Raw genomic sequence first — 15040 nt, forward strand, 5'->3', positions numbered from 1 at the left:
GCAGTACTACCAATGGCTTCCACTGACATCACCTGCAACTATTTTGACAAGAAATATTGCAGAGGAATTTTTTTGCTCAAGAGCATATGAAATATTTTCTTTTACTGAGGAGGCAATGTTTTACAAAGAAAATGACCAGTGAAATAATTCTTTTTGGAAATTTCTACAGTGGTGGTAGATAGTCTGTGCATCTGTGTATTGATGTATATTTAATTTTTATTATTAAGAAAGTCTGAAATTGTTGTAACATGAAGGACAAAGCATTCCTTACTCTTTCAGATGAAACTTTCACGAGTTGCAATTAGCTGGTTTTTATGCACCTGTGTTGATCTTATGACTCATTTAATGTGGTTGATTCAAATGTCAGATTTTACTGGAAGATTAATATGGCCTGGTTTTGTAGCCTCTCATACTTTGTAGTCATCACAGCTGCTGTGGAACAGGTTAAAGGACTGAAAATAGGAATGTTGCTTATGTAAGATGGCCTGTAGTGGACAGAGTAGTTTGAACGTTTAGAGCTGTTTTTGTGGGGACATCTGAGTTTCAGGATGGTGCCTCTGAGAGAAAATGACCTCTTTCTTTCTACTCTTTAATCTTGTTCTAGGGTCTCCTTTGCTGTATAGCAGCTTGTGATATGGTACCAGATTAAATTGCTATTACTTCTATCTTTCTTTAGGCCAAAAGAGATAGGGCTGATTATTGACTTCCCTCAGCTTCCAGTGTTCCAAGATTGCCAGAGCTGCTGGGCAAAGCCCCCGGCCGGTGTTGCTGTTGTTAGAGGAGCCCTGGGGGCACACGGGGCATGCCTGGGTTAGCCAGAGCAGCCAGGCTGGGTCAGCCAGAGCAGCCAGGCTGGGTCAGCCAGAGCAGCCAGGCTGGGTCAGCCAGAGCAGCCAGCCTGGGTTAGCCAGAGCAGCCAGGCTGGGTCAGCCAGAGCAGCCAGGCTGGGTCAGCCAGAGCAGCCAGGCTGGGTTAGCCAGAGCAGAGCAGCCAGGCTGGGTTAGCCAGAGCAGCCAGGCTGGGTCAGCCAGAGCAGCCAGGCTGGGTCAGCCAGAGCAGCCAGCCTGGGTTAACCAGAGCAGCCAGGCTGGGTTAGCCAGAGCAGCCAGGCTGGGTCAGCCAGAGCAGCCAGGCTGGGTCAGCCAGAGCAGCCAGCCTGGGTTAGTCAGAGCAGCCAGCCTGGGTCAGCCAGAGCAGCCAGGCTGGGTCAGCCAGAGCAGCCAGCCTGGGTTAACCAGAGCAGCCAGCCTGGGTTAACCAGAGCAGCCAGGCTGGGTTAGCCAGAGCAGCCAGCCTGGGTCAGCCAGAGCAGCCAGCCTGGGTTAACCAGAGCAGCCAGGCTGGGTTAGCCAGAGCAGCCAGGCTGGGTCAGCCAGAGCAGCCAGCCTGGGTCAGCCAGAGCAGCCAGCCTGGGTTAACCAGAGCAGCCAGGCTGGGTTAGCCAGAGCAGCCAGCCTGGGTCAGCCAGAGCAGCCAGCCTGGGTTAACCAGAGCAGCCAGGCTGGGTTAGCCAGAGCAGCCAGGCTGGGTCAGCCAGAGCAGCCAGGCTGGGTTAGCTAGAGCAGCCAGGCTGGGTCAGCCAGAGCAGCCAGGCTGGGTCAGCCAGAGCAGCCAGGCTGGGTCAGCCAGAGCAGCCAGGCTGGGTCAGCCAGAGCAGCCAGCCTGGGTCAGCCAGAGCAGCCAGGCTGGGTCAGCCAGAGCAGCCAGCCTGGGTTAACCAGAGCAGCCAGCCTGGGTTAACCAGAGCAGCCAGGCTGGGTTAGCCAGAGCAGCCAGCCTGGGTCAGCCAGAGCAGCCAGCCTGGGTTAACCAGAGCAGCCAGGCTGGGTTAGCCAGAGCAGCCAGGCTGGGTCAGCCAGAGCAGCCAGCCTGGGTCAGCCAGAGCAGCCAGCCTGGGTTAACCAGAGCAGCCAGGCTGGGTTAGCCAGAGCAGCCAGCCTGGGTCAGCCAGATCAGCCAGCCTGGGTTAACCAGAGCAGCCAGGCTGGGTTAGCCAGAGCAGCCAGGCTGGGTCAGCCAGAGCAGCCAGGCTGGGTTAGCCAGAGCAGCCAGGCTGGGTCAGCCAGAGCAGCCAGGCTGGGTTAGCCAGAGCAGCCAGGCTGGGTTAGCCAGAGCAGCCAGGCTGGGTCAGCCAGAGCAGCCAGGCTGGGTCAGCCAGAGCAGCCAGGCTGGGTCAGCCAGAGCAGGCACTGCGTGCCGTGAAGCAGCTGCTGGGGAGCACCAGCAGGCTGCACTGCCTGGCCACACCTTGTCTCATCCTGTGCAGGGAGCGCTCCCAAGCAGTTGAACCATTCCTGGAGGACATGCTCTGGTTCAGTTGGCTGCAGAAGGAATGTGGTTTGCTTCGAGACCCCTGCACAAATCCAGCCCAACAGTGCAAAGCTCCTGGAGCGCCTGGCTGAGTGCTCTGGGCCGCGTGTGTGTTCAGATGGGGAGGGTGGAAATTCCCAACCATTGAAACTGTGGCTTTTGTCAGATGTACTAAAATCATTTTTCCTCAGCCAGTCCAGTAGTCCACAGCCACAGTTAATGGACAATGCCTCTCAGTAGGTGTGGGGTCAGCACAGATGAGAGGTGGTAAGGGACTACGTTGCTGGTAATAAACTCCATGATTCCTATGGCTCCTGGATTGCCTTTGGTTTTTTCAAATGCAAATACTTCAAGTGCCTTGAGCATTTACTATGATCTGTCTGAAAGCTACAACACCTTCTGTAAACAAGAGAGTATAAAAGTCAGTGAATTCAGGAAAGTCATCAGTTCCCCTGCTTTCACGTTTTATTATAACCCTGAAATTCTCTGGAGAAGTATTAAAGCATTACAGAGTAGGATATTTGGCATCCACATTGCCTCAAGAATATTTAAAGGCTAAGGCTTGTCATTCATCATCTCAAATCGCTAAGAATAAAACCAAATTTTATACTAGTATAACTTCTGGAGCAACAGTCAAGAAAGCACCTAGGGCAAATTTCACCTTTAAGGAGTTTGGTAAATGAATGAAGTAGTGCCATAAAAATCTATTCTGACTCTTCTCATAATTGAGGATTCACTGTAGAAACCATAATGGTGACATTAAGCATTCTGTGTGCAAAGTGGCCTGTATGACACGTGTCAAAAGGTGCTGCCTCACTGGAGGATTGTTTTCTAGGCTCTGTAGTTAGCCCTGCTCCTTCTGCTATAGTAATCTTCATTTGTGTTTGAAGGGGACCTCTTAGGGACTAGAGAAAGGTCTTTGTTGTTTGATTAAATCTGTTTGATTAAATCTGTGATGGCCAAAGAACTCTGCTTCTGGAATCCTAGAGAGACACCCTAAACTAGCTCAGTAGGCATTTCTTGTGTGATCGAAGCTCAGTTTGGCACAGATCTGTCAGAGCTTGGAGCTTTCCCGGAAGGCAGAGCATGGAGCCAGAGATGCTGTTTGGGATGAACGTGAAGTTACTCAGGAGAACCTAGGGAAGTAGGTTAGCCTAAAATCCTGCGTGGTTGATCCAAGTGCAAGATACTGGCAGACATAGCCTGGGGGAAAACTGCTTTATCTGAGGAGAAAGACTTGTGGAATGTCACTTTGCTGACTCCAGCTTTTGATTCCCATACTAAGGGCTCTAGAACTACTTCCTACCAACTCGGGGACCTACACTGATAATTTCTAGGGGTTCCTTCAGCCTAGCAGTGGGTTGGAATGAGTTGGTATTCCTGAGATGTCCTCCTCATCTGCTGCCTGACTCCCCTGTGCTCCCTGCACACCGAAGGTGCAGCAGTTGCTGACAGAGGAGTCTGCATTCCTGCCATAGCCTCGGGCCTCTGTGCTGATACAGAGCCACACCAGAGCTCTCAGCAGGGCTTCCACCCAGCATGGGGCTTTGGGATAAACAGGACAGAAATCTGCGGGTTCCTCTCTTTTGCTCATTCTTGAAACTCATGTTTCTTACCTTCCCTGTCTTTTGCTAATTTTGTTGTAGGACCTCATCTTCCTGCTTTAGAAATTCTTCAGTTTCTAATTACATTGTGATAGGGTCAATATAAAGACATTTAACTGGCTTCCAGTTTAAACTAACCTGCCTTTCTTTGGGATTTATTTACTGAGATATACCGAATTTTCTCCTTTGTTCTTAATTTTTGTATAATAAATCTCCAAGCTGTTAATGCCCTTTCATCCATCCTACTGATTGTCATAAAGGTTGTTCTCTCCATCAGAAATTCATTTTGAATCCCTTTCACAAATACAGCTGAACAGCCTGATGTATTATCCAGGATAAATTACTCGTACCTCTCATAATAATGTTAACACATCTCTTTCTTTACTGAAAATCACTCAATTGATGTGTTTAGAATCAGGTTCACCTTTTTCCAAGCCATATTGCATTACTCCTTCCTATTTAGGTTGGAATTGATGAATACATTCATATTTTTCTTTCCCTGCTGTTATCTCTGGTGAATAAGCCCATTGTTTATGGGGAAAAAAAATTGTTTCTAAATGCGTGACTGTAGTATTTCCCATCAATTTTAATATTTTCCTTTCTACTGTACTCTTCTGTGACATCTCCCTCTTTCAGTTCAGTGCCCCTGTGTTGATGATACTGCATAACTTTGTGTATCATCAAATTTCATTAGTTTAAATTTACTTCTTTTGTTAAATTACTTCGTTCATTAACGATCTTACAATCTCACCAGGCCTTTACTTTTTTATTCAAACACTGAATTTTTGCTTATTTATTAACTTTATCTTTAAAGTTTATCCACCATAGAATTCTCATTGCTAATTGCCATTTCTTCATCAAAACTAGCAGGTTTTTTTTTTAGTTTCTTGGATTATCAAAGTGGTGTGTCTTTGAGGGGAAGAAGTTTCAGAGGTGGAATGTAGAGTTGATGAGTGAGTAGCAGTCCTTCAGAGGGATGAGGGTCAGAAAATAGGGTGTTAATTGTGGCACATGACAAAGCAGCAGTATTACCAGAGCGAGCTGATGACATGGTCAGTTTGATAGACTCAGGTGAGATTTTAGAAGAAATTACAGATGCATATGCTATGAGTTTGGGGCAAGGGCAGTAATACAGCCCCTTGGAAAGGGAATCAGCTGACACACAGGGAATGTATTTTTCATACAAAACTGATGTCCATTTTCTTTGATTCAGGAGCCAGCATTGCATCTTTCAACTAACTGATGAAGTTTGGTGATGAATGGTGCTTTGGCAATTGTACTTTGCTAAATCCTTCACCCTTAACTGATACCTCCTGTAGGAAATCAAACTGAAGATACATTATTTGTCCTAAAGTGGCAGAATTCAGGAATCACAGCTGCTACTTTTCTTGAAAAATGCAATGAATTCGTTGCTGCTGACTGACTGCTCTCTTGCCTTTGATGCTGTATTGTTAAAACAGGTCTAAGTGCTATAACTGTATTCAGTGTGAAAATGATGACTCTTTTAGACTCTAAGCATTTAAGCAATTAGAAGTAGTTGGATTATAACTATTAACATAGCATCAGGAAGTGATGCATCTTTTTATTCCTGAAGCTGCCTGCGTGTGGAAGCTCATGCAGTCCTCAAGTCAGATCACACCAAGTGGCCATGAGCTAAACCTGCTGCTTTTTGTCTTCTGCTCTTCCTATTCTTACACAAGTGGTGAGAAGCTTCCATATTGGAAGTCTGAGCTTATTCCACAGCATTTGTTACAAAAATGAGTGGATGAAGCTGTAAATCTGATTACATTTATTAAATAGAGCCCAGCGCAGTTTAGATGTGAATAGGATAGTAAGAATCTGAAAGAAAATTACAAATACTGTAATTTATCCTTTTAGAAGTTCACTTTAATTGAACTTCAGTGGGAACACAGACAAACTGTATAACATTTTGACATATCAAACCTATCATTCCTCTATAACTATTGAGACATTAGTGAGAAATGTGTCATAAGGCTGAGCTTTTAACACACTGTCATGTGCTAAATGAATCCTGGCTGGCTTAGCCATTCCCTTGTTCCCCTGGTTTCTGGGTCCCCCACGAAAAGCGTGACTTCCAGCAGCTGGGGGAGAAGGCAATACACTAAGGATGCATGGAGGGGATGAGTAAAGTTAATTTTCAAATACTCCTGATGAGTTCCTTGGCCGTCAGCTACTTCCATTAGGCAGAAACCTGGTGAGTTCCAATTTGTGCCTCCAAAAAATGCTGAAAAGTGTCTGCTGATGCATTATTAAATCTGTAGGGCCAAATTTTCTGCCAGTGTAAAAATTCCACTGATGACATGTAGAGCATCCAAAGATTTGGCTCATTATTAGAGAGTTCATTAGGATTAATTCTTTGTATTGGCACTGTAATTTATTTGGGAGACTAAGACATCCAGTTGCAGTATTTTATTTTAAGAAAATGCTGGTAGATGCCTATTCAATCACAGAATTATTTTAAAATCACTGAAAACTAGTGATTGCTGTATGAGAGAAGCATTGGGTGAGAAGATAGGGGAGTGAGTGGTAAAATCCAGTCAGGAACTGGAATTAGGTGGTACTCACCAAGGCTTTCAGTGTTCCCTCATGTTCTCAGGCTATAAAGAAGACAGACCAGTGGGAATGTAAAGTAATAATGGACTACTGCCCTAATCCAGACAGCTTCCTAAACACCTGAAATAGAGCAGTGCTAAAAGTTGTGGCATGCTGGATAAAATGGATGACTTTGAAAATTATGCTAATTCTCCTTACAGTATAGCAAGTAAAGTGCTTTACCTGGTATTTTCTTTAGGCAGCAAAGACTTTCTGTCTTTTGAGCTTGTAGCATTTCTGCCTCACATTTTTTGCCTTCAGTGGGGTTATACTACAGTGGGGTTCTGCAGTGGTCAAGGAAAGAATAATTCTAAATGCAAGTAACTGTTTGGGAAGGAAAAAAAAGCCATTACAGAAACTGCATTTGTTTTTATCATCACTTAATCTTAGAGTTGGCTGCAAGGACTTGCTTGGCTCTGATCATAGATGAATTACTGGAGAACTGGGTTGTGGAATTATCTGGTAGAGAGCAGCACCTCTTTATCTGTCTCCTGCTGTATTCATAAATCTAACACCTTTTAAACCTGTGACTGTCAGCAAGGCACTGATTGCTTTAACTGCAGGCAGACTGGGCTGAGACCAGTGGATTCTTCCCTGTAGTGAGTCTCCAAGTGTAAAGGTTGCTTCAGCTGTTGAAACATCCTCAATTTCAGGTGCTCTTTGAGAGGGAGAAAAAGCAGTGTTGCTGGATGGTGCTTTCTGGACTAAATGAAGAGGTTTAATCAGATTTAATGCTCCTGGCATGCACATCCTCCCGTTGACCCTACGATTTGCTGCCTGTGAAAGGTGCTAACAAAGGCTGGCAGCTCTACCGGGGCTGAAATAGTTTCCTGTAGTTTTCTTCCATTTTAACATTCCTAGGACGGCAGCAGTCTTAAGAAACTTCATGGATAGTAAGAATTTATTAATGAATGGTGAAACATTTAAGATCCACTGGAGAAGCACTCCTGGAAAGCACATGCCACAACATCAGATGCTGGGGCTCCTGAGTGTTCCCAGAGGGGATGTGTGAGCGAGACCTGCCTGGCCTTGTTTATTAGTGTCAATGCTTGAGTTTCACAAAGAACATGGTTTATATCCACATTTGAACCAAAGCTGTACTTCTACTAGAGTTAGGCTTCAGTTCTGAGGCTGTTAAACTCTGACTTCAAAGGTGGCATTATTGCCAATAAGCTGGTTTTGTGTTTAATGATTGATATGATATACTGTGCTATACCTGAAATCCTGAAATTTAGCCATTAAACCTCAATTAACTGCTCAAAGAAAGCAGCAGTACAGGGGACTATTTTGGGTCAGTTATCAGGAACAGTGAACAATTTGCTTGAATTGACACATTTCCTTTTTAACACCATTGCCAGGGTTTACAAAGGGTCAGCAAACCTGGGGTTTTCTGAGTTTTGTCCAGTGCAGAGGGTACGAGATGCAGGAAGCCTGGCTCCTGTCACCTGCCTCTGCCAATGGCTTGGTCATCTCTGGGGCTTCCCTTTCTGGGACTCAGGTCGCTCATCTCTCGATTACAGATGTTAACACTGACCTTTGGACAGGGCTGTTTGATTTACTGATCACCTGGGGGTTGTTACCAGCCATTAGTTATTCATGCCCAACCACGTCTTTATAAAGCTGCTCTGGAGCTTAGTACTGACAGGAGGTTTGGGCTGATGTATTCTCATGCCCTGAGACCCCAAAGCTGATGTGGACAGCACAAGGGGAAGGGCCAGGAACAGAATGTGAACATTGCTGTGGAAGAGGCACAGCAGAAGGGCAGGATGTGCTGAGCTGCTTCTCCTGCTCCAGTAAAACAAAGAGCCAGCTGGAATGAGAACAACTGGGAAAATATCCCAAGTGCAGGTGTATCTAAGGTGTGATGTAGGAGAGTGGTGCTTGGAGCCAGGCTATCAGTGGCCAAGGGTAATGCCCCTTTGAGTTCTGCTCTTTGTCTTGCAGCACAGGGAGCACCCTGGCAGGGCAGGTTGTTTGGATCTCCAGCATGAGCTGTGGTAGGCTCATATGACAAACACCAAAGTCTCTCTTCTGGCAAGAGAAGCTGCATGGGAAGGAGTGCCTGGCAACTTAAGCCTCCCTCTAAAGCATTTTGAGGGCTTGCACTGGATACATACTGGCTACTGGTGAGCATAAAAGCTGGGTACTTTACCATTTCTTCAGCAACATTTAACTTTTCCTGATAGAAATAAAACTTATGCTTGCCTGTGACAGGTTGAGAATTAAGTGGTTCCTCACCTTTTTTGCAGTCTTTTTTGCAGTTGGTTTAAAATACATTTGATTTTTCTCGCCTGTGGAAACAAACACAACTGAAGAAAAAAGCTTGCTAGGAATAAATTGGCACCTCTTTCTATGCAGTGGTAAGATGAATAGAAAGGTTTACTTAACCTTGTGCTCCTGAGAAATGTTTTGAGCCTTTAACTTCTCCCTGATTCTATGTGTATCTACTTTCTTACATTACTTTTCTCATGTCACCCCTAAAACTGTCAAGTCAAAATCAACGTTAAATTGAAGAATTGCGTCTGCTGAAGACGGAATTTCACATGTCTTTTGTGCACAGTGAAAATATTTGTGAAAATTGCTTTCTCTGGCCTTAAACCATTTTTCATTTTTAGAGATTGTGTGAAAGTACTTAATCCAAATGAGATTTTCAGCTTCAGTTTTTCCAGAGTATTCTTCCCAACATTCATGGTGTGTAAAGTGGCCTAGCACACTTCTTAATGAGCCATGCATGGCAGTATTCATTTTTCTTTGGAAAAAGGAAATGCAAAGTGATGTTAAGAATCAAGTTATAAAATACATAGTAAGGATTGAGTTGCTTATGATTTCCATTACTCCAGTGCTGGGAAAACACCAGCTCAGTAGACATCTTGTTACTTTAAATGCAGCAGAGAAAAAAAAAAAAATCTGGGATGCCTTTTGCTTTGATTCTTATTTGAAGCTCTGGCAATTTTTCTGAAATGGTCAAAAGTCATGAACAAGACTGTCCAAAATCAGAGTATAAGGCTTGGAAACCAGAGATGAGGAATTTTAAAGTAATTCAATGTTTTTAAAAGTTATTTTTATTTTTCACCTCAATTTTGGAGCCTTCAGTGTCTGCTCATTTCAAATTTTCAGTCTTTTCCTCACAGCCAAGAGAACAAGATTTGGATTATTTTTTAGGTAGTAACATATAATTCACTTTTCTCACTGTTGTGTGCTGGGAAAATATGCACACAACAAAATCTCAGGAGATGAGGGGCTTGTATCTCTTTTTACAAAGCTAACAGATATTGCTGAAAAATTTATAATAGTCCTGCTTGGGACAAGGTCAGTTTGGATACTCCTTAGTTATGGAAAGGAAATACATTGTGTTGGGTTTGGGCATCACTGTTAGGACGTGAACACCCTGGAGAAATAAGAGGCCTAGTTGATAACATATGTGAGGAAGTTTAGAAAGAGTTGGACTTGCTAAGTCAGAAGGAATAATAATGAAAAGTGAAGAAAACAGTTTTTCAGTTCATAAAATCCTGTTGAACTTGCTCAGTGCCTGCAGAAGATGATGTATCCTAGCTATTTAAATTGAACCCTTGAAGTCAAAGTGCCAGACTTAAAGTGTAAAACCAAAATCTGAGGCACTTTGCAGCCTTACGAGGTGAGGTAAGAAAAAACATTCTGGATTTTGTAGTTTCCTTTTTAGTATTCTGTTCTTGAGATGCATATGACCACATTTTGAGGTTGTGACAGACAAATATTTTTAACTAAAGGTCCTTGGTCTTTGGGCAAACCCTTGATGGTCTTGTGGATTCCAGAATAATGAGTGACAGTTTGGGCACACAGGGTGGGTGTCAAGATAGCTCAAGGATGCTGATGTAATCTTCTAAACTTCAGTGAACCTGCTGTCACTGCTCCATAGAATGTCACTCAATATTACTTCACTTACACAAGATGAAACCCAAAGGGCTCAAGCATTATACTGTGGCTGTGACAGAATTAACAGAGGGAAGCTGCTTCCTGCAAAGACTAACAGATACAGACCATCAAAAGATGAAGCTATGAAAGAAATTTCAGTGGAGTTTTGACTACAGATATCTCAGGTGTTCCTTTAGTTGTTTCTTAGAGTTCAAATCACTGATCTTCATCCTCTGTTTAGCAGCAGAGCTCCCCTAACATCAGGGAAATGACCTTAATTCAAACTTGCTGAGAATATTTAAACTTGCTGTGAATTGTTGGAAAGAGTCAAAAATAGTTCTTATTCTAAAGTTGCTTTTGATTAAAGTATCTTTTGTCTGGGCAGTTCCCCACCTGATGTGTTACAGTACCTTCAACATAAATTATGATTCTTGACTGGTTTTTTTCCCCTTGCAGAGGTAATGATGTCCATGGGGAAAAAAGGAGTGGAGAGATGCAGCAGCATAGTGGTACAGATCTGAATTTAGGTCTGGATCCAGCTTTGCTGGTGCTGCAGGTGGTGTAATACATCAGCACAGCTTCTGTCTGATGTGATCTGAAATACATTGTTTGGGGTGAGCATCCTGAAACACAGCCAGCAGCTCTTCCATCGCTGGGAGGTTTGCCCCAGGTGCTTTGTGTACTGGCTACAGGTCATCTGCAGGAACAGTTTCTCTCACAAACATCTCCAGAATCAGTTTTTGACAATATATGCTCGAGCCAATACAGTCTCACTGAGGGAAGAGCTGTAATACTTTCAACTGACTCATGCACAGTAATTGAGAGGGTGGCTGCCTACAATTTCCAGGTGCCATCAATCTCCTTGGTAAGATAATTTCCTGCCTTCATATATAGGGAGGAGGAAAGGATACACCATGAATTTCTGATGATGGGGATGATACTTAGCCTTTAGATAGTGTTTTTAGCCTTCAAGCAGTTTACAAGTGAGCCTTAATGTTCATCATATCCTTCAGAGTCGTTAAATGTTAATATTCCCATTTTATAGAGGGGGAAGGTGAAGGAAAGAAGTTAGCTAACTTTCTCAGGACTTCGGAAAGAGTCGTGGGAGTGCATTTCAAGCCTGTGCCTACATTATATGTCCCTTCTTTCTCTCCACGGCTCCTGTGTTTGTGCTAGTTTCCTGTGTAAAGGCCTTGACCAGCACCGGACAGGATGCAGTGTCTGCCACAGGGGGTGCTCACCTACTGCAAGCAAATGACTGCTCTGGGACATCACTGAGAAATGTGTCAGCTTCGAGTCTGAGAACTTACAAAGAATCTTCCTCTCTGGTGCTTAATGTAAACACGAGCTATTGAAGTGGCTCTGAGAGATGTCATGAGAGACACAAAGTCCTCAAAAAGCTTTCAGCCACCAGCCTCCAGCAGTGTGACCGTGTGGGGGGAATCCTGTTTGATTCAATGTTGGTTTTTTTCCATTAACTTCAGTGAGCTTCGATGAAAATCTTGGAGATAGCAGTTGTCCCTTTCTTATTTTAAAGTACATATTTATTTTATTTCTCTCTGTCTGCCATAGCTTCTAGCTTTCATATATCCTGAAACAAAAATACAACTGAAGGCTACAGGTGCAGGAGGTTTCTTTTGAAGCAGTGGGGAGTCTGCCAGGGAGACAGGAGTGGAAAACATTGATATTTGTTTATAAAACCCTGGTGTCTATCAGAAATATGTTTTATTCATGGGAGACAGCTCATAAAAGGTCAGAAAAATAGGAGAAAGCTTATTTACTCCAGTTAAACAGAACATTGGCACTGTGGATGGAAGTGCCGTCTAATTACACAACCCTTTTATAATGTGTTGATTTAAAAGTTATATTTTAGTCAGCATATTTTATTTTAAAAAATGTTCTCATTAACATCTTTGTTCAATGAAAAAAAAATAATTACAGGAATGTTTTTAAAATAGGGAAATATTGAATAATATTTTAATTTTTTCCCTTTTAGCCTACTTCTAATCAACTTCTGAAATTTTCAGGGATCTAAAAAAGAGTGAAATTATTTTGCAACTCAATTTTTTGATTAATTTAGTTTAATTTAATTTCTCAGTGCTTTAATGGCAAGCATTGTAAAAATTAAGTTTCATGTTCATTTAAAAATTTAAGTTTCATGTTCATTTGCCTATCCTGTAGAACTCACAGTTTTAATGATACAAATTGTGCCACCTTCTATCTTTCCAAAATAAAAATCAGATAAAATATAGAGGTCAAACTGGTTAAAAGTGACAGGAAAGGAGACAAGTGGGCATGGAACAGTCACTGCTGAAGTGTGTGTGGAGAAAAAAGCATTGCCAGATGTTTGGTGTTTATGGGAATGTTCATACAGGCGCTCTCTCTCATATTCTGGTCACAGAATTCATAAGAATCTTGTATTTTTTAGAGCTTTGCCTCCCACTAAATTAGGCCAAAACAGGCTAGTTGGCTAAAAACCAATGAGAAAGGAGAAAATGGACATTTGCACACAGGCATGCTTGGAAAAACATGATTTCCAATGGAAATGAGGCTTAAGAGATGGACTACAAGTAGCAGTAACCTTCAGAGCCCAAACACAGCTCTGCCCCTCTAAACCATCTCCCATCCCCTCCTTTTTGGAAGCATTACAGGAGATGTGATAAGTAAATAGAAGCTTAATATAGCTGTTTACTAAAGCTCTTGGGGAAAGTCTAGCAAAATATGCTTTCATAAATAAACCAGAGCTAATTAAGAACCACTTGAAAAGCTAGCACAGGGGAAGGATGCGAGAAAATTACCATGTAACGCGTGTGTGGTTAGCAGAAGCATAATTCTAGCTGAGACGAGACAGAAACCTGACTGGGAGCTGGATTTATTCATTCTTTCTCATCTTGGGTAGTATCCTATTAAGCAAATCATGCCATTAAATTTGATTGAATTACCTGACAATAAGAATTGCAGCAGAATAAGACCTTTCCTAAGTAACCTGTACCTAAAAATCTGATAAATGTCTGATAAAGTTAGAAAGAGGGTTAGTGTGTAATTACAAGGAAGATCAATCTCAATGCACGTGTTTACTTTTCAAGTCCAAAGCAATGAATTGTATGCAAACCAGAAAGGGATCGTGGTTCCCTGTAATGTACTGGGAAGTGTTGTACCTTTCCTGAACTGGGATTCCTGGGGCACAGTTAGGGAAGCAGAGCAAACCTGTCTGCAAAGTCAGGGAGTGGGTGTGCACTCTGTGCCAGGGGTGATCACACAAAGGTGGCCGCTCTTGGTGCTGCTCCCATCTGCTGTGGGATTGCTTCTGGGAAGGCAGTGTGCTTGGAATCAGTCCAGGGAGGGGCACAACCCTTGGGAAGGTGTGTGAGCCCTATGTGTGTGTGCTTTGTCTGAGCACGGCGCGTTGAGGCTGCAGAGCCCCTGAGCCTGTCAGCAGAATGAGGTGGTTTCAAATGCTTTTAGGTTGCATTTGGTAAGAAGGGAACACCTTTGGAGGCTGTAGGGAAGTTTTGTTTGGGGCTTTCAGTGTTTGAAGTTACAGGGGTATGTCAGACATGGGGGACTCAGGACATTTGTCCTCTGCTGTTCTCTTTCTGTGTGCATTCCATGCACATGGAACACTCCTGGCTGACAGTGCTTGGTTTTCTGCTCTGTAAAACTGTGCCATCATTCTTTGGTTCAGATCTGCTCACAGACTGCCTTAATGTGGTCTGAATTCTGCAAGACACATTATCATACCTGTCATATCTGTCTCTCTCACCTGTTGGGAGGAGACCCTGAGAACATCTGGAAGGAAATGTGGAAGAGCTGCAGATACTTTGTCTCTTGCAGAAAACCTGTGTACCCGCTGTGCTGTGCAAACCCCTCATTTGTCAGTCCCCTTTGGTACGCTGGCACACAGCTATTCCATCCACCTGCACTAACAAAATCCCTCCTGATGGGGTGGCTTGGCCTCCCCGTGGGGATGCATTCCTCTTCCCCAGATTGCATCCTAGCAGCCTTCTAAGCAGAGGGAGATGACAAAGCTTGCAGCGTATTTCTCAGGAGGACTGTCCAGCACTGAGACATTGCAAAGTTCGAGCTGCTGGTCAGGTCTAGGCTTTTGATCCAAGAGAGGCTCTGGCTTGCATTTAGGTTTGCTGCTGCTGCTTTAATGTGCAGTGTTTTATTCAGGCCTAGCCTGGCTGCTCTGTAGACTTGTGCTCTGAGTGGGGAGCCTGCACAGACACAATACCCTTCTGTGGGACGTGAGCTTTCCAGGGGCAGCTTCTCCTGGAGACTGGGCAGTCTCAGCAGGCCTACCCTTTGCTCCTGGTTTAGGTGCAGGAGAGAGACCTGCAGGACTGACAAAGGTCAGTTCTCTGCTACAGTTTATTTTCTCTATTACATGAAACAGAGTTTGGTTGTAGCAAGACCTATGGCAGTTGGCTTGTGAAGTGAGAATTTAGGTAAGGACCAAGAAGCAGAACTAGTCAGTTACTGTAAATAAGATATTTATAACAGTTTCAGTGCCTCATGGTATGGTCAAATGGAGAACTGGAGTCTTGATACAGGAGAACCCCCAAATTACTTGCCCTCTTTGCCTAACGTCCAGGCAAATAATAACTATTAGGCATTGT

The 15040-nt window shown here is 43.6% G+C and overlaps 2 protein-coding genes across 9 annotated transcripts in view; one reads left to right on the top strand and one right to left on the bottom strand.

Moving 5' to 3' along the window:
* Nucleotides 1–15040, top strand: part of CTNNA3 (catenin alpha 3) — a 427746-nt gene that overhangs the window by 139435 nt on the left and 273271 nt on the right. The window lies entirely within an intron of this gene.
* Nucleotides 1–15040, bottom strand: part of LRRTM3 (leucine rich repeat transmembrane neuronal 3) — an 80643-nt gene that overhangs the window by 30758 nt on the left and 34845 nt on the right. The gene's annotated exons all lie outside the window — the stretch shown is intronic.

Source organism: Vidua macroura, chromosome 8 (genome assembly GCF_024509145.1).
Source record: "Vidua macroura isolate BioBank_ID:100142 chromosome 8, ASM2450914v1, whole genome shotgun sequence".
NCBI classification, from domain to species: domain Eukaryota; kingdom Metazoa; phylum Chordata; class Aves; order Passeriformes; family Viduidae; genus Vidua; species Vidua macroura.